This window comes from Bidens hawaiensis, unplaced genomic scaffold (genome assembly GCF_021521415.1).
Source record: "Bidens hawaiensis isolate Kalapana, Puna unplaced genomic scaffold, B.hawaiensis_p1.1 tig00000636_1, whole genome shotgun sequence".
Classification (NCBI taxonomy): domain Eukaryota; kingdom Viridiplantae; phylum Streptophyta; class Magnoliopsida; order Asterales; family Asteraceae; genus Bidens; species Bidens hawaiensis.
This window is the reverse complement of record NW_027491038.1, coordinates 2,625,561-2,645,959: the sequence shown is the minus strand read 5'-3', so window position 1 is coordinate 2,645,959 and position 20,399 is coordinate 2,625,561. Positions and strand designations below refer to the sequence as shown.

The following is a 20,399-nucleotide window of genomic DNA, read 5'->3' as shown; positions in this document are numbered from 1 at the left end:
TAATTAAATTTAATAATGAGAGGGTAATTCAAAATTTTTTGAAGAAAAGAGAGGGGTGAATTTAATTTAAAATTTTGAGGGAAGTGAAATTAATATGAACTAAATATGAATTTAATTTATTTTTAATAATTAAAATAAAGATTTGTGTGTATATATATATATATATAACAACTAATTAAACCTTAAATAATATTAAAAATTATATTTTAAATATAAAAACATATAAAATAAATACAAATGATATTTATAGTTGCTCTAAAAAAGTTCTATAAGAGTGTAGTAATCAGTGTTAACGCCCAATAAACCATACTTTCTATAGTGGGTCATACTAGTTCTTGATCGGTGTTAGTGTCCCATTATAGCATCTATCATGTCACAGTTGCTCTAAAAGAGTTGTATAGGAGTGTCATTAGTCATGGTTAGGTGTTAACGCCTGAAACACACCATACTTTTGTCAATAGGCCTTATTTGGCCATGATTTGTGTCAATGGCCCAACATGTTATACATTCATCAATGGGCCTTTATTGGTATTAGTGGTCATTATAGCATCTATCATGTCCCCGTTGCTACAAGAGGGTTGTATATGAGTGTAATGAGCCATAGGCATGTGTCAACGCTCGATAACATGTCATACTGTTATTAATGGGCCATATTGGGCCTAAGATTGTTGTTAATGGAAAATATCGTCTCTATCATGTCATAGTTACGTTAACAGGTGTATAGGAGTGTAGTGAGTCATAGTTGGCCGTCATAATTTGCAATAATAGGCTGTCTTGGGCTTTGATTGTTGTTAGTGACCCATTGTAGTCTCTATCATATCATAGTTGCTCTAAAAGGGTTGAATATGAGTTTAGTGAGTCATAGTTTGGTTACGCCCAATAATATGTCTTACTTTCCATCAATTGGCCTTATTGGACCTTGATTGTTGTTAATGGCCAACATGGTCTCTATCATGTCATAGTTACGTTAACAGGTTGTATAGGAGTGTAGTGAGTCATAGTTGGTCTCATCAAATGGCGTTGATTGGTATTAGTGGCCCATTATATCACCTATCATGTCATAGTCGCTACAAGGAGGTTGTATATGAGTGTAGTGAGCCATAGTCATGTGTCAACGCCCAATAACATGTTATACTTTTCTTAATGGAACATATTGGGCCCTCATTGTTGTTAATGGCCCAATATATCTATATCATGTCATAGTTAATTTAACAGGTTGTATAGGAGTGTAGTGGCTCATAGTTGGTGTTAACGCCCAGTAGCATGTCATACTTTGCATTAATGGGCCGTCTTGGGCCTTGATTGTTGTTAGTGACCCATTGTAGTCTCTATCATATCATAGTTGCTCTAAAAGGGTTGAATATGAGTTTAGTGAGTCATAGTTTGGTTACGCCCAATAATATGTTATACTTTCATCAATGGGCCTTATTGGACCTTGATTGTTGTTAATGGCCAATACGGTCTCTATCATGTCATAGTTACGTTAACAGGTTGTATAGTAGTGTAGTGAGTCATAGTTGGTCTCATCAAATGGCGTTGATTGGTATTAGTGGCCCATTATATCACCTATCATGTCATAGTCGCTACTAGGAGGTTGTATATGAGTGTAGTGAGCCATTGTCATGTGTCAACGCCCAATAACATGTTATACTTTTCTTAATGGAACATATTGAGCCTTCATTGTTGTTAATGGCCCAATATATCTATATCATGTCATAGTTAATTTAACAGGTTGTATAGGAGTGTCGTGACTCATAGTTGGTGTTAACGCCCAGTAGCATGTCATACTTTGCATTAATGGGCCGTCTTGGGCCTTGATTGTTGTTAGTGACCCATTGTAGTCTCTATCATATCATAGTTGCTCTAAAAGGGTTGAATATGAGTTTAGTAAGTCATTGTTTGGTTAACGCCCAATAATATGTCATACTTTCATCAATGGGCCTTATTGGACCTTAACTGGTGTTTGTGGCCCATTATAGCCTTTATCACATCATAGTTGCTCTAAGAAGGTTGTATAGGAATGTCATTAGTCATAGTTAGATGTTAATAGCCGATAACATGTGATACTTTCATCAATAGGTCTTATTGGGCCTTGTTGGTGTTAGTGGCCCATTATAGCCTTTTTCATGTCATAGTCGCTCTAATGAGCCATATTAGGGCTTGTAATCTCTTAGTGGCCTATTATGGCATGTGATATGTAACATTAGATATTTAAGGGTTATATCGTGTTATAGGGAGTCATATTAGACCATAATAGACAAAAACAAGTCATACATGTCCTAAGGGGCCATATTGGGCCTTGAAATCTCTAATGGCCCATTATGCATATAATTTTAAATTGTGTCTTAAGAGGTACAACTCGCTTAACCCGTCGATATACATTAAACATAGGGGTGGTAAATGGGTTGGGTTGGGTCGAAACGGGTTTTGGGTCGGAACGGGTTAGGGTCGAAACGTGTCAGGGTTGGAACGGGTCAATTAAAAAAAAAGGTTGTTATGGTTCGGGTCAGAACGGGTCAGGGTCAAAAGGTTCGGGTCAAAATAGGTCAAGGTCGGAACGGGTCAAAACGGGTTTTGGGTCTTTATTTTAACAAGGACAACGGAGGAAATGTTTTAGTTTTATCATTAAAGTTCATGTTCCAGTCTAGTTCGTTTCAGCACTTAACAACTCATTTTACAACAAACAACATGATAAACAGCTCGTTTCAGCGATTTTCAAGTCCGTTTCAGCACTTAACAGCTCGTTTTAACAGCAAACAACATGTTAAACATCTCCTTTCAGCAAGTTATCAGTTCGTTTCAGCACATAACAGCTCGTTTTTACAACAAACATCATGTTAAACAGCTCGTTTCAGCGATTTTTCAGTCCGTTTAAGCACTTAACAGCTCGTTTTTACAGAAAACAACATGCTAAACAGCTCGTTTAAGTGACTTTTCAGTCTGTTTCAGCACTAAACAGCTCGTTTTAACAGCATGTTAAACAGCTCATTTCAGCAAGTTTTCAGTTCGTTTCAGCACGTAACATCTCATTTTTACAGCAAACATCATGTTATACAGTTCGTTTCAGCGATTTTTCAGTCCGTTTCAGCACTTAGCAGCTCATTTCAGCACTTAACAGCTCGTTTTTACAGCAAACAACATGTTAAACAGCTCGTTTCAGCGATTTTTCAGACCGTTTAAGCACTTAACAACTCGTTTTAACAGCAAACAGCTTGTTTCAGCAAGTTTTCAGTTTTTTCAGCACGTAATTGCTCGTTTTTACAGCAAACATCATGTTAAACAGCTCGTTTCATCGATTTTTCAGTCTGTTTCAGCACTTAACCGCTTGTTTCAGCACTTAACAGATCGTTTCAACGCGCTTTGGCCAGTTTTACAGCAAATCAGCAAAAAAATCAGCAGTTCAGCTCGTTTTTGCCCGTTTCAGCAGGTTACATTACCAATACTTCAAAACGTTTTGTGTTTTCAATCTAGAAAACAAGTATATGCAAACGTTTAGTGTTTTCAAAACCAGTATGCAAGTATGTCCATGTTTTCAATCCAAAACCTGGTGTCGCTTGTAACAGAGTTTTCTCAAAACCAAATGAATGCATTTGACTCGCTAACTGTTACCTAGTACAAGTGTTTTAAGTTATAAGAGTATGTTCAACAACACATGACTATAAGACCCACGTATGAACACAAACACAAACTTGACCCAACGAGTCGTTGGTGATAATAAGTAATGTCAACAGTACCGAAAGTCTTAACATGTATCCACACATCATATCATGGCAAAACAATCAAATGTTCATCATACAACTTAACTTATGGTCAGTCAGTTCACGAGACGTATCCTGACATGTACAAACTGATTTTATTCACAAAGAAAAGATTAAGGATAAATTCTACTAAATTTACCACAATATGATATATGAATCAGGCTCCTCAAACAATTTTTATTATATTTTTCTCATGCATAGAAAGCTCACTATATTTCAACCATTACAGATAGGTACTAACAGTTCAGCAGATTGCGCAACAAAAACTAGTTTCATGGTTCTATCAACTCATTAAACCAAATTGTGTAAGACCAATTGTGTTATCTTTTAAACTCAGAATACTAAGTTCCAAAAGTGGAACCAACCCGTTTGGGTTTGTCATTAGGGAGTTATGGTGTCCGAAAAATGGACCAGAATATAACTCACCGAATCAGCTTTGAAATATGTTTTTGTAAAATCATAAAAGGTATTCAACACTCATCCAAATATTATAAAATTTACCTTTCTGGAAACTAGATTCAGAATACTATATCCTAAAATCAACAATCGATCAATAATCATCGTTTAACAGCGAGTTATAGACCAATCAATAAATGAGAACGAATCTGCCAGCCAACTGTTCTCAACAAAACTCAAACCCTAACATGTTTATGACATCACTAGGGTTCTAATTATCCATGTTAAAAACCCCCGTTAGAAAATATAAATCCAACAATGATAAAAAGTAAAGATTCAAAAATGTCACTTGCAACTTGTATCAAGATTGTTTAAATTAGAACGAATACTAATCGATTGAATCCAAGACCTAATTGCTTACATTTAAACCCTCGAACACCAAAATTTCTCAAAATTAAAGTATAAATCACCTACCTAACCAAGATGAGCTTCAATCGATGTTAATGAGTGATGACAGTATTAGCAGCAGGTGATGGATTAAGGTTCAGATTGGTTAGTGAAGGGTGGATGTCTGGTTGGTCACAAAAAAAAATTAGAATGTGGCTATTAATTATCAATAGTCACACTTTTATTTTAATGTAACTGTTAGCTTTTTGCCATACATAAAAATTTATAAGTGACTATAAAATAATGCTTTATGGTCACATAAACTCGTAAGTGTGACTATATGTATAAGCTTTTAGCCACATATGAAACAATTAAAGTGTGACCATTAACTACTAACGGTCACACGTTTTGTTTGCTGTCACCGTTAACTTTTAGCCACACATAAAACTTATAAGTGGCTAACAAACAATACTCTTTGGTCACATATACCCGTAAGTTTGGCCAGATGTATTAGTTTTAAACCACATCGTTATCAAACTACTGTGAGCGTAGATCATATTTGGCCATAATTTACTAAGTGTGGCTAGTAAAAGTCACATTTTTTTTATGAAAGTGTGGCTAACGGTTTCGAACAACTGTGTTTTTGTCACATGAATTGAAAAAGTGTGGCTAAAGGTTCCAGCAGGTGTGATTTTTTGTCACAAAAATCTAATTTATGTGGCTAAAGGTTCTAACAAGTGTGTTTTTAGTTCTAACAAGTGCGTTTTTAGTCACACGAATAACAAATGTGTGACGAAAACGACCTTTAGCCACACATTTAGACCGAGGTGTGGCAAACCGCCCAGAGCATGTGTGTGGCCAAAAGTCAATATTCACGTAGTGAATTCCAATAGGTTGTCCTAAGTTAAAAGTATAAAAGAAGTAAATATCTAATTGAAATAAACAAACTAGGCACGATAGAATGAGTTTATAAAGGATGGGGATCGATAATGTGTTAAATACATTTTATAATAACTTATAAAGTTGAATTGGAAACATAACAAAAAATTTTTTTTTATACTTTTACAAGTTAATTTTAAAATAAATAAATGAAATAACGACCCAAAGTTGTATATGTATCTATTTATATATTAAGACATCTATTTAATAAGCGAATGCTCGTTTTTAAAGATTTCGAGTAAGAACTGTTTTTTTAATATATATCTTATTTTTTTAAAATTATATTAAGCTTTTAAATCGAGAAAACATAGATTTATATATATATATATAATATATACACGAGCGAAAATGTTAATCGATGATTTACTTTGGAGGTTTAACGGAATTCGGTTTGTTAACCGAGAGAAAATGATATTGATTTACAAAATATTATTAAAGGAATAAACTTTTAAAACAAAAATAAGTAAAATAACAAAAATAACAAAACCGGGCCTAGGGAACTCGAACCCGCGCCTCAGGCCGGTTCACAATCTTAAAGCAAACGCACTGGCCATTTGGTCAGTGTCTAATCATATTAGAAGTTGGCAAACAATCATACATATACATAATTTCAAATCGTCCCCAAATCCTTATAAACCCTAAAAAGAACAATTGACAATTGATGGTCTTATACCATCTGTCAATCAAAATTGACAGATGGTTTTCAAGGGAGCATGAAAACGAACCAAAACCATCCAACAATTACCTCGAACATGACCAAAATTAATGAAAACGAATGGTGGGTTCGGCTCATGAACACGAGATCGAAGTTGATATTACACGGCTTCTGAGTCACAATTGAGTTAGGGCTTAGCTTAGCGTTGATGTGAGGATGGTGCAGCTTCGTTTAATTGAACAAACGATGAGAATTTATAGAGTTACCAAGATCAAGATGCACGGCTCGTGATAATGACGAATTAGTTGTCATTTGCTGTCAATTTCCATGTTTATATGATGATTGAACGCATAATTGGCCCATTGACGTGTAAGGATGGTCAAATCCGTGATTCCCGGCAGATTTTATGGATCAAAAATCAAAGGGGGGGGGTCGACGGTGGGAAGATTGGAGGGAAAATAATTATTAAAGTAATATTTTAATAAATTTCATAATGGTCCTTCGGGTTTGGATGGCTAACAAGGTAGGATAGAATATAAAAAGGGGTGATTTTTTGCTTAAGTTGAACAGTTCTAATATTTTATTAAATAAACGAAACAAATACGAGTGGTGTAATTTAAATAAATGATCAATGACCAACCAAACTAATAAATTATTGTTTTTAATAAATAACCAAACGTCCGGTTAATAATAATAAAAATTCAAACGGGTCAAATTTCAGGTTTTAAAAAATAACGAATGTTACACCAAAGGCCGTAGCCTACGGCCCAGCCGTAAGCTACGTCGAGTCTGACGAGATTTCTTGTTTTGGTTATTTTCTTCCATATTTAAACCAGATTAAGCCCTAGGTCGAATATCCTTCATACCCTAACATAACATACTTGGGCGATTTTGGAGCCGCCATACACCATCCTAACACCTACCAATCGCCACAATCATCCATGTTCTTATCATCTCAACCAAGAATCAAGATCTTCAAGATGCATATGCTAGACTAAAGCTTCCGTGACCATCTCCGGACATAGAGTTGTGTTTGTAGTTGTACTTTATTGATTTAAACCTTCTATAAAACAATTTGATATCTAAGTAGGAAATAAGTGCTGATTAAACACAACAAACTCGCTAACTATAGTAATCCAACAACAAAAATAAACCAACAAATCATATAAGCAGTGAACGGTGGACGTTGAAACAACAATTGCAGACCAATACAAATCATATATGCATTATCTTTCGTTCTTAAGTCTCGTCACAGATTTTTGGATCGGGTCTGACCCATACTTTTTTCTAGATCGGTTCAGCAGTTCGTTGGGCTTAGGATTCCTTCAATGAGCTTAAAAATTATAACTTTAGTTGCCTTAAAAAAACCCTACAACAAATGAAGTAATGAACCTTAATATTTTGATGCACTTAAGACTTGGCCTAAAAACGAGATTAGGGAATTCGAGTTTAATTGCAAGTGAAATGAAACCAAAAGGAAGAAATTGCAAACTTGAAACTATTGGAGTAAAACATCATATTTGGACAAACCTAAGGACGAAAACCGCAGTTTACTGAAATAAGTATTATAATAAAGGTGTAAAAACACATGTTCACCCCTAACTTAACGATTAAATTTAACGTGGTTAGTGATTTGGATGTAATTTGCAGGAATTGAGAAACGTGGATAGTCCATATGAAAAAAATAAACTCTTTGGACTAAATTCGCATTATTTGTCAAACCATAACAACAAAAATGACACTTCTCTTTTTAATATAATTAGTGTCAACCATTTAATTCAATCAAAACAATCGATTTTTGGAATACAAATACAAAGGAAATGAGTGAATAGAGTAAACCTACGTGTCGATGATAAAACAAGATCACTTATAACTTACCAAAACAATTGATTTCAACCAGAAATACAAACAAAATGATGTACTAGAGTAAAGCAACTTACTAAATAATAAAACAATATCGTTTACTCAGGACTTCACATACTTGCAACGACATTTAATTCACTCAAGCCAGGCACTACAAGGGTTGTTGTCGAGTGCCTGGGGTCTCAATCTCATGCAACGTGTCTTTAAAGTCAAGTGAATTTGGATGCTCTGGAAAGAAAATTCAAAATTTTAGATGAAATATTGTTATAAACTAATTTTGTTTCATGTAGAACATCTAGGAGGGAAAGAAACCATAAATACGATGTCATATATTAAACATTATTTTCAAGATGAATAACGTCCGTTGCTAGAAATATTGATTTTGATTCACTATCATCAAGTGACGAGCAAAACATACAAATTCTTGTAAATTTCAGTTTTTAAAAGTTTGTTAGAGCCGATGAAATTGTGTTAAATTATAGTTACACGAGAAAAACATCACTGCCATCAATAGTTTTCTAGATCTTTAACCTATTATCTATTATCAACGTAAAGGTGTAAATTTAAAAGACTGACTAAAACTATAAGATCATATCCAATTTAAACTCCTAAAACACTTTGAAACACATTCAATTATCCATTAAAAATTAAAAAATAAAAAACTTGTTTTATGTTAACCATACAATCATCCTTGCAATTTCCTTCCACGTTAGTACCGTTTTTAATTTATTTTTCATAACAGAATTATTTTTTATACCAAACCAAATTATGTATAATGTAAGATTAAATATATAATTATATATATTTATATATGGTCATTATAATCATTTATATTATAATAGATTTAAATATTATTTATATCTTATTATATATTAGTTTGGTAATTGTTGATGGGCCATATTACCCGTACTAACTAATAAAGGGTTTCCCTTGGGTGTATACATAGAGAGATAAATATTAACATCATAACCTAATCACACACACATAACAATATTGTGTGCCTCCTCTCTTCTAAACCGGGTTCCTCTCAAGAACCCTAATACCATCTTTAACTATACATCCTAAAGGGGAACCCGACCAAGCTGACAACCATGTCGTCTACATCCTTCTTTGTTGCGGTTAATACTCTCTCTGCTGTAACAGGTTCATAGTTTTATTTTTTTTATTCATGTTATTTATTACTTAGATGAAGAAATGATCAACATCTGGTATCAGAGCGATGTTGATTAATCAGTTATTCATGTTTTCCCTAAATCCATAATTGAATCAGAAGACATGGACTAAAACTTGATAAACCCTAATTTTTTCGTTTTCTTTTTCATGTTCTATTACAAAAAAAATATATTTGAAACTGTTTAAAATCGCTAAAATTCATATTTAGTAAACCCTAATATTTTCAAATATGTTAAATTCATGTTTAAATATTTCGATTCCAAGTTTTTTGTATGTTTAATTGTTAAAATTTTTGATGATGTTCTTCGTGTTCATCATTATTATCGAAAATTATACATATGTTGGTTCAAAATCTAGATTAAAATTTGTTAATAATTATTTAGGGATATATTTATTCAAATCTTGGATAACTTAGAAGTTTTAATATTTTCTTAAAAGATTTGAATTCCCCTAAAATAGGAAACAAATATAATTGTTAATCATATAAAAGATTTGAACCAAATCTTATCATTATTAATTTAGTTTAATAATATCATGGGTTAAGGGCTTAAACCAGTTTACGGGTTCACGGGTTATTTAAAACTCATGTATTATGGGCTTAAAATAGCTTATGTGTTCTAATAGTTTATGAGTTTCTAAAATGGTTTGGGGTCATAACCCATAAACCCGAAAAATCACTAATACCGGAATCAACATTTTTTCTAAAAACTCCATAAAATCATGTAAACACCCAAATACTGAAAAACCCGCTAAAAGCTGAGAACTGGCAATTCTCGGGAACCCAAAATTTCCGAGAACTAATTCCGAAAAATAAGGTTTTGCCGGAAACTTAAAAATCCTTACTCTAAACATTTTTCTGCTATTAACTAATTAAATGTTTTGTAAACCTTAAATATTATAAAAGTTTTCAAAACATAAAGGCTTAACTTGAATGAACTTTTGATGTAACACTTCTGCCCAAAGGTGATGAGTTATATTTACCATATCATTCAAGTCTAACTGAAAGCTTTTATTAGTTTTTTGCCTAACATGATATAAATGTCTCACTTCTGCCCAAAGGTGATGTGTTTCATTTTATCAAGCAAAACTAGCATGTGCATAATTAAAATAATTGTATCACTTCTGCCCAAAGGTGATGGGATACAAGTGTTTTGCACACATACTTAAATAAATTTTAATTCTGCCCAAAGGTGATTTATTTTTTGTTTAAGTAGAACTTTTAATTATAGTCTATTAGTTTGATGTTAATAATAGACATATCACATCTTCAAAAAAATATAATGATCCTCACATTAATGATCCTTCATTAAGCTAATGATCATAAATTTAATATGTATTATTTAATATCCCATAACATTACTCGCTATAATTTTCTTCTATAAATAACTACCTCATCTAAATCATCCACTCTAATATTAAAACATAATATAAGTTTTACATCATAAAGAGTTTCAATAATATTTAGTTCTTCTCAGTTTTAGTTATCCCTTAAGACATGATATGACTATCCTACTGCTCTTTATAATAACAACCATTCCATTGAAAACTGGAGCATAACAAATAGAATGAGTCAATCATAATGTCTCTTACGATAATGATAGTCAAGAACTTTTATAAATAAATGCTATCACTAGAGTTATTCTAGATTTAGTTTTTCCTAAGACTAATCAAAATAACTCTTAAGATTCATGCACTCCTTAAATGTTCTAACTATAAGGTTAAATGACGTTACTGAATATATCATAATGTACAATACCATGACCCATAAAGTTAAGGGCTCACACATGGAAATAAGTACACTTTTCTGATGCATTACATACTAAAAGTTTATATTATTACAATTTGTTGCCTTAAGTATCAACTATAACACTCATAAGTACAAAAGGAAAACGAGTATGTTGATTAGCAACACATGTAAAAGAAAAGAATATAGCAGCGGAACATAAGATGTTATTCAACTCACCACCATTAAAACCTTAAAGAGGATAATTCTAAGGTTCATAGACAAATAACAAGTATTACTTCCATCTTAAAGTTCTCCAAGGAGAAGTCTCGTTGTAAAAATATGTCATTATATTAGGCATAAGTAACAAGGCTATCCATAATTCAAAAGAACATCTGGATAAAACAGTAGTCGTATATTAATGATATTTAAGTCTGTTAATCCTAATATTCCAATTAACATGATGTTGAGTCTAGTTCTGTAAGTTTCTTTACTGATATCAACAAATAACTAACATGAGTGTTGGTGAAAAAATTTAAATGTTAAGGCTATTATAACCATGAAAAACTGTCTTCTAATTACGTTTTATGATACCTTAAATATTATGGAGATCAATCAAAATTTAGTATCAATACTTAAGCTACATTATGACAGTTGTGAGGTTTGCATAGCCAAGATAAAGTCACTCTTACCTTAAACTCTCATATTATTTGTTATCAATATCTGTATTGAAACATTTATTAAATAGAATTAGATGATACTACATACTTTCACAACTTTTGTTATCATGCAAATAAGAATTTAACAAAAGGCAAATGAGACGTATAAAATTTATCCATTAAAACCAAATTTCATGAGAAATCATGACATGGTTTATGAGGGTGAATTTCATCTAATCTCATTCTTAGTGATTTTAATCATGTGCTGATGCCCTAAACATTACTTGGCCTAAGGAATAAGTATGGGTCCACCATAAGTTATATTTTACTAACATTCGTGGAACTTATTCAAAACGGAATATTCAGACATAATTCTTTTATCATTTAAAAAGCAATTTACTTGTATCTAATTTGACTTCCATGGTCCATGGTTTTTAAAGAAATCCATTCATATATACCTAATGCGATTTCTTCTAATATGTCCCTAAGTTTATTATGACGTCTGGACGTTAATGAAATCAAATCAAGTCTAACATATATATGACATATTCCCATATCACGTACATCATTGAAAATCCTTATGTTGTTTTTCTAGAGACATTAAAGATTAGTGGGAGCATTAAGTGTCTTGATCATAATCTGCAATATTTGCAAGAGGTGGGGAGTGAAAACTTGATATTATCTCAATTACACCTCTTGTACAAGACACTGCTCCATCACAACACTATTCCATCAAAACTTATCTCTTTAGAATTTATTACTACTCTTACAAAAGTTTCATTGTTTCTTAAATGTGGGCATACACCGATTCCTTACTAAAATAATCCTCACAAGATAAACTACGCCGACTTACATCATTAACTTGTTTCTCTATTAGAATCTATTGGTCTTTAAATGTTGACCCTAAGAATGCAATTTCCTAAAGGTTTCTAAGGTCAGTGGGAGTAGTAAAAGTCCTTATAATGACTTGTTAGACGTACAAGAGGCGGGAGGAAGAGAGTCATTAAATTTTACTCCAAATTTAACTCCAATTACACCTTTTTTACACCATACTGCACCAACTCTTACACACTTAGTATCCTAAAACTGATAGCAACCTAACCAAGAGCTAATCCATAAAACCGAGACTTTCAAAATTAACCAATAATCAACTCAGGAGGCCATCTAGGTTTTAAAACATACTAACATTGATGATTATGTAACCTCCCTAACTAAAGTTAAAACGGATGTTGGAAAACTTACTGATCAGACCTCTTCTAATTAAACCATTAATATCAATCAATCTTCTAAATAGAATAAAGCTATTATTAGCAAAATTGACTCCACAAGTCATAATAACATTTGAGATTTTGTTGAAACACCTAAGGGTGTTCATAACTAAACTAAATTCTAACACAAATGTTACGACACTAAGAAGCATGATTGATTATTAAAAGTTATTTTCAAGAGGGAATAAATCATCAAAGAATCTTCTGACCTATATTACAAAATATTTCTTTGAGGATCGTCATTGTTCAAGTAGCTTAAAATAGTTTAGAGCTACATTAGATGAACCTTAAAACAACTTTCCATAACAATTGGCTTACATATTTATATGTTCATAAAACAACCTAAAAGTTAAAAACTGAAGGTCAAAGAACATTTAGTCTATAAGTCAATAAAATCCATATATTGGTTAATGCAAACATCAAAATGTGATGAAATATTTATTCAATTATTTTCATCAAAACCAAGTGGATTAATGTACCTACCTCAAGCTGAGTGGGAGCAACTAAAAACAAACTTGTCATTATATAGATGACATTCTTCTGACAAGTATATGTTACATAAGTCAAAACATTGTTCGCACATACTTTGATATGATAGATCTCAGAGATATCCCTTACGTAATAGATATCATAACATTTTGAGATAGACCAAAGGGACGTTAGTTTTATTCTATAAGTTTTACCTTAAATGGGTCCTTATACATGTAACAAAAAATATTGCTCTATTTAGAGGATAATAGGATCATTGATATTATTACCTTATGCTTCATTAAATAGAAGCCTTATATAAGTTCAAGTCTAAACTCGTTCAGATATTACTCAAAACTGAAACACACTATATATGCCTAGATTAATGTGAAGCATCTAAAAGAGTATTAAAATAAACGAAAGACTATAATTTAAAAAGAAGAAGCGAGAATTCAAACCGGTAGATTACTCTAAACTCAACCACTCCTCTGGAATGCCAACCTTCACCCAGCAAAGAGGTAACTTTTATGACCCTATATCCTTAGATGCTAACCGTGGTTCCATGCAGGATGCAGGTATCAACCAAGCTATGGCTAAGGAACTACAAAAGCTGAAGGATATGATATCCAATGTACCGGGGGTGGTCCGTCCAATTCCCGAGATACCAGAAGGAAGCCACAAGTTATCCATATTTGCTCCACCTATTTGTGATGCTGAAATTCCGAAGCGATTCCAAACCCTCAACATGAAGACTTATGATGGGACCACAGATCCTAAGGAGCACGTTGCACAATATAGGGAAAGGATGGACATCAATCATATTCCTGAGAGACTTAAAGAATCTTGTTTGTGCAAGGGCTTCGGATCCACACTGATAGGATCCGCATTAAAGTGGCTGCTAAGTCTTCTTCCCTTTTCAATTACTTCTTTCTCGCAATTAGTAAACTTATTAAACAGTCAATTTTCCTGTAGTAGGAAATTTGAGAAGTTAACTAGTGATTTATGCCGAGTTATCCAACCTAGTGATGAATCCCTTAGGGATTTTGTTACAAGATTTGGCAGGGAAGCTCTGGAAATCCCTAATCTTGACATGGCTACTGCTGTTGAAGCATTCAAGATGAGACTTTAGAGGGGCTCCCCTTTTTATGATGATCTTGTGATGACTCCTTGCAGGACCTTAGATGAAGTCAGAAACAGGGCACTCAGATTCATACGGTTGTAAGACGACAAGAGGATCCAGGATCGTCTGGGGAGTCAAACAAAGCAATAATCCTCTGACAAGAATAAAGGATCCTCATACAGAAACAACAACTCGAAGCCGTACTCCAAATTCAACAATCAAAACGTTCGAGCTGTTGAAGAAGGAGATGATGATGAAGATTACCCCAGCATCTCAGAATATTGCTTCTCTGTAGATACTCATGGATTGATTTGTTCCATGAAGGATCTAGGGGAGAAGGCAAGGTGGCCCCGAAAGAACGAAAAGTCAACCACCTTCAGAGACAAATCCAAATTGTGCGCTTTCCATGAGGATTTTGACCACATGACGGATGATTGCATCGGTTTGAGGAGGAAAATTGGATATCTCCTGAGCAAGGGCCATTTTAAAGAAATTTTGAGAAGAAAAAGTCCAGGATCCAGGACCCTGAAGAGGCTCCTCAAAAAGCAACTCCGCCCCCGCCAGATGCTCAAGCGATCCACTTCATCTCTAGAGGATAAGACATATGCGGCACTTCCTTCTCCGCAGCGAAAAGATTGGCCAAGGAAACCAAGTTGGATAATGGGGAACGACCAGTTATATCCACCACTTTGACGACAGACAAAAGGATCTTCTTTAATGAAGAAGATAAATCAAGCATCCAGGATCCTCATCACGACGGTTTGATTGTTACTTTATTTATCGCTAACTATTATGTACGCAGGATCCTGGTAGATGGTGGAAGCTCGGTCAATATCATCCAACATGATGTTCTTCAGAAAATGAACATAACAGACTCCGAGATCATCCCAAGGAAATCAGTGCTAGTTGGTTTCAGTGGAGAAAACAAGAAAACATTGGGGGACATCAACCTCCCAATATATATCTAAGGGTTGAATTCTTACCAAAGATTTTGTGTAATTGATAACTTTCTTGTTGCAATGTTATTCTAGGCAGGCCTTGGTGCACGGAATGAAGGAGGTGGCTTCTACTTACCACCAATGTATTAAACTCCTAACTCCTTGGGAAGTAGTAAGGATATACGGTGATCAGGTGGAGGCCAAGAACTATTATTCTTTGTCAATGAAGCTGACAACCAAGCAAACTATAGCATAGAAACCACAGCAACATCCTATGGACGTGTTGGAAGCTCGGGAGAAGGACTTAAAGGAAGTATCCTTGGACCCCGAGGATCCAGATGTGAAATTGTTCCTAGGATCCAGTATCCCCAGTGAAATTGAGGAGGATATGATATCCTTCCTAAAAGAAGAAAGTCTACGTTTGCCTTCAAACATTCAGATATGACAGGTATTTCTAAAGAGGTAATTACTCACAAGCTCAGCCTTGATTTATCTATTAAACCCGTCCAACAGAAGCGAAGGAAATTTGCTCCTAAAAGGAACGCGATCATACAAGAAGAAGTTGAAAAACTTCTTAAGGACGGTATGATCAGAAAGGTTAAGTATCCTCGATGGTTAGCTAATGTGGTTGTTGTTTCTAAAAAGAATGGAAAGTGGAGGGTGTGTGTCGATTTTACCGATTTAAACAAGGCATGCCCCAAGGATCATTTCCCGTTACCACATATAGATTCCATGATGGATGCAACGGCAGGACATGAGATTCTCACATTTATGGATGCTTCCTCTGGATTTCAACAAATTCAGATGGAACCATCTGATCAAGAGGATACAACATTCATGACTCATACCGGCATATACTGTTATATTTCTATGCCATTCGGACTAAGAAAAGCAGGGGAAACATATCAAAAACTGGTCAACATGATGTTCAAGGATAAACTAGGCAAAAACATGGAAGTCTACATAGATGATATGGTGGTAAAGTCAAAGAGAGCTGAGGATCACCTCAAAGACCTTGAAAAAGCTTTCAACATCCTGGATCAGTACAATATGAAGCTGAATCCTTCAAAGTGCCACTTTGGTGTTAAGGCTAGAAAGTTTCTGGGATACATGGTGACTAAAAGAGGAATTGAAGCAAGCCCAGAGTAGATTGAAGCCATCAACAACCTGAAGTCACCTGCAAATACCAAGGATATCCAAAGTCTCACGGGAAGAATAGCCGCTCTCAACAGGTTCATCTCAAGATCCTCCGAGAAGTGCAAAGATTTCTACGACATTCTTAGAAAGAATAAGAAGTTTGAGTGGACGGAAAAGCGTGAGGTGCGCTCAAAGCCTTGAAGGATTATTTATCCTCAGCTCCGGCTCTAATGAAGCCTATGGATGGAGAATCCTTATATCTATATCTAGTTGTTTCAAGAAATGCTGTAAGTGCTGTTCTGGTGAAGGATCATGAAGGTGAACAACATCCCATTTATTATGTAAGCAAAAGTCTTTTAGATGCAGAAGCCAGGTATTCTCGTTTAGAAAAATTAATTCTTGCACTTATTATGGCTTCTACTAAATTAAGACATTATTTTGAGACTCATACCATAATTTTGAGAACTAACTATCCTGTTAAGAATGTTCTTAGAAAGCCAGAATTGTCAGGTAGAATGGCCAAGTGGGCTGTGAAGCTGAATGCATATGACATTCAGTATGAGCCTAGAACAACTATCAAATCGCAGGCACTAGCAGACTTTGTGGCTGATTTCAGCAGTGACATGGAAAAGGAAGCTGATTTGGAAGTCCAGCAACTAGAAGAAACCAAGGATCCTTGGATCCTCTTTATAGATGGAGGATACAACGTAAGAGGAACGGGATTGGTCATACTACTGGAATCGCCAAAGGGGGACATAATACCCCAGTCCATTGCATGTGCATTCCAAGCCACCAACAATGAGGCAGAATACGAAGTACTTATCGCAGGTTTACTTTTAGCTAAACAGATGACGATTAGGTATCTTCAAGTTTATATGGATTCTTTACTTATAACTAACCACTTTAATGGTTCTTATACCGTGAAAGGTGAGAAAATGATCAAATATTTAGAAGTTGTGAAGGAGTTAGCAAAATCCTTCGAGTTGTTTAGTATCATACAGGTACCAAGGGAAGAAAATGTTGGGGTAGATGCCTTAGCAAACTTAGCCTCATCCTTGAAAATTCCAGAAGATACGAAGATCCCAATCATCCATATACTCTCGCCAGCAATAGGAGAACAAGAAGTTGGGGAGATAATGCCAGACAAACGAATTGTACTTTGGGATCCATTATCCTCAGCTAGCCAAGGATCCTGGATCCTCCCAATCAAGAAGTACATTCAAAATGGAGAGATTCCAGCCACGGGGAATCCCAAATCTTTCAAACTCAAGGTATCACAATACATTTTGTTAGATGATATGCTATACAGAAAATCTCTTGCAGGTCCATACTTGAGGTGCATCGAGGATCCTGAAATCCAAGAGGTGCTCAAAGACTTTCATGAAGGTGATTGTGGTAATCACACTAGAGGTAGAGCTCTGTTTTCTAGAATTCTGAGAACAGGATATTTCTGGCCAACAATGAAGAGTGACGCCATCGAGTATTCAAAGAAGTGTGATGCTTGTCAAAGGCATGCAAACATCCTACATCAACCAGCAGAACCTATGTATCCTATATCCTTATCATGCCCTTTTATGAAGTGGGGCATGGATATTGTGGGTAAACTGCCTAAGGCACCAGGAGGAAAAGTATTCATGCTTGCAATGACTGACTACTTCTCAAAGTGGATAGAGGCAGAAGCTTTTGTTCAAGTTCGCAAAAAAGATGTGATATCCTTCATTAAAAGAAATATTATTACTAGATTTGGTATTCCTTCAGAAATTATTTGTGATAATGGTTTCCAGTTTATCGGGAAAAGAAACACTAACTTTTGTGACAGTTGGGGCATCAAGATGATTACATCTACTCCAGTGCACCCTCAAGCTAATGGCCAAGCAGAGTCAAGCAACAAGATCATCATCAACAACCTGAAAAAGAAGCTAGGATCCAAGAAAGGAAAGTGGGCTGAAGAGCTACCTTATGTTCTTTGGGCTGACATGACAACACCCAAGAATGCAACGGGCCAAACACCCTTCTCATTAGTGTTTGGGTCAGAAGCTGTTATCCCTACAGAAATGGTGGTTCCGACAGCCAGAACAAGCATCCGTGATCCTGAGGTCAATAAAGAAATCCTTCTTGAAGACTTAGATACTGTTGAAGAACTTAGAGACCTAACCAAGATCAGAATGGCAGCTTATCAACAAAGGGTAGCTGGGGCATACAACAAGAATATTAGAATCAGAAGGTTTCAAGAAGGAGACTTAGTTTTAAGGAAAGCCTTCCAAAACACAACCAATCCGGCTGATGGGAAGTTAGCACCCAAATGGGAAGGTCCTTATCTGATCGAGTCGGAAGCAGAAAATGGGGCATATCATTTGCTCACTATGGAAGACAACAGGTTACCAAGGGCTTGGAATGCTATCCACCTCAAGTAATACTTTTTCTAATTAGGATCAAGTATCCTCTGAGGATCAAGTATCCTTAAAGGATCAAGGATCCTAAAAGCGGTAATATCTATTTAATCGTTTATTCATTTTTATTTTTTCTTATTTAAGGATAACATATTCTTAACACTTGTGTTTTCCAAGTTTTAAGTAACAATGCAGGATGATAGTAAGATATTCAATGATCAAGAGGTTGACCACCTCTCCTTTATATTTAAGGTACTTTACTATTTTTCTTGGCCTAGCCCACGATTGGATATGACCCCCGATGGTCATATCCCCTAAGGTTTAAAGGTTTTTACCTTTCTTATAAATTAGAGTTTCTACACTCTCGTCTGGAGCGCACGCTATCCAATGTATAGTCTGGAGCAGCGGGACCAGTACACGCTTAGTGGCTGACAATTTCGTTGTCTTCGGCTATATGGAGGATCCTACGATTTATGGTTGACGTACCATACCACCAGTTTATAACATTTTCACGTTATCTCAAGACAAAGGTTTCTAACATTTTCATGTTAGCTAAGGTTTTGGCATTTTCACGTTACTCACGTTTGGGCTAAATCCCGGTTTGGGCGAGTCCCCAGTTGACATCCGTATCCTTGGGCCAGTCTCCAGTTTGGGCTTGTCCCCAGTATTTGGGCTTGTCCCCAGTTTTGCACCAGTTTGGGCTTGTCCCCAATTGCACAGGCTTGTCCCCCCAGTTTATTTATGTGCTTGTCCCGGGCTTAATGGATTTAATCCCAGTTAACATTATAAGTTATTTGCAACAAATTTTCTAAGGTCATTATGAAGATCGAAACTTATGGATTCAAAATCCTTAAATTTCCTATATCAGGTGTAAGGCCCCGTTACCGGTAGCCCTACTTTCGTGTTGGATTTACTCATGAACGCAGTTCTAAATATCAGAGTTAATTAAAACCTTCGCGGAACATTAAAAACATTCAAACAATTACATTCCATAACCATAATTCTTGTCTTATCGAGCATTCATAGTCATTTAAAAAAAAACATAGTCTTTTAAAATAAAACATCATAGCAAAATCTTCAGATGCCAGCTTCGTCCAACTCTGCCATGTGTCCTCTTCAAGCTACCTGCCTCATTCTACTCACCTGCGTGCATACTAAAAGTCAGCTACGCTGAGTGAGTTCTAGTTAATCACGTACTCATACAATACCTTCTTACATTTCATACTTAACCTCTTAACTTTCTTTCATACACACATAAGTGCATATACTTTCATTCTTACCTTCATACTTTCTTTACATACATAATGTCACACCCTCAAAATCCACTAACAGAGTTTTACCGTCAGAGGGTGTGAACTAACAGGATCGAAATCATTAGTTATAATCAAACCGTAAAAACGTTTAATTGAAAATAAGTGCGGAAGCGTAAAAACCAAAAGATAAAAGTTGCGTCACGCAGGACGACTTAACACCCCATAACAACAGTTAAAAATCATTTTGCATAAACAAAAGTGTTTCAGATAAT

At 35.0% G+C, this 20,399-nt stretch overlaps 1 long non-coding RNA gene across 1 annotated transcript; it reads right to left on the bottom strand.

The window, feature by feature from the left end:
- Positions 1-1,109: 1,109 nt before the first annotated feature.
- Positions 1,110-2,459, bottom strand: LOC143529206 (uncharacterized). The gene is made up of 2 exons (XR_013134617.1): positions 1,952-2,459; positions 1,110-1,424 (listed from the first exon to the last, which is right to left on the bottom strand). It is a non-coding gene; the product is annotated as an uncharacterized LOC143529206 (long non-coding RNA).
- Positions 2,460-20,399: the final 17,940 nt, after the last annotated feature.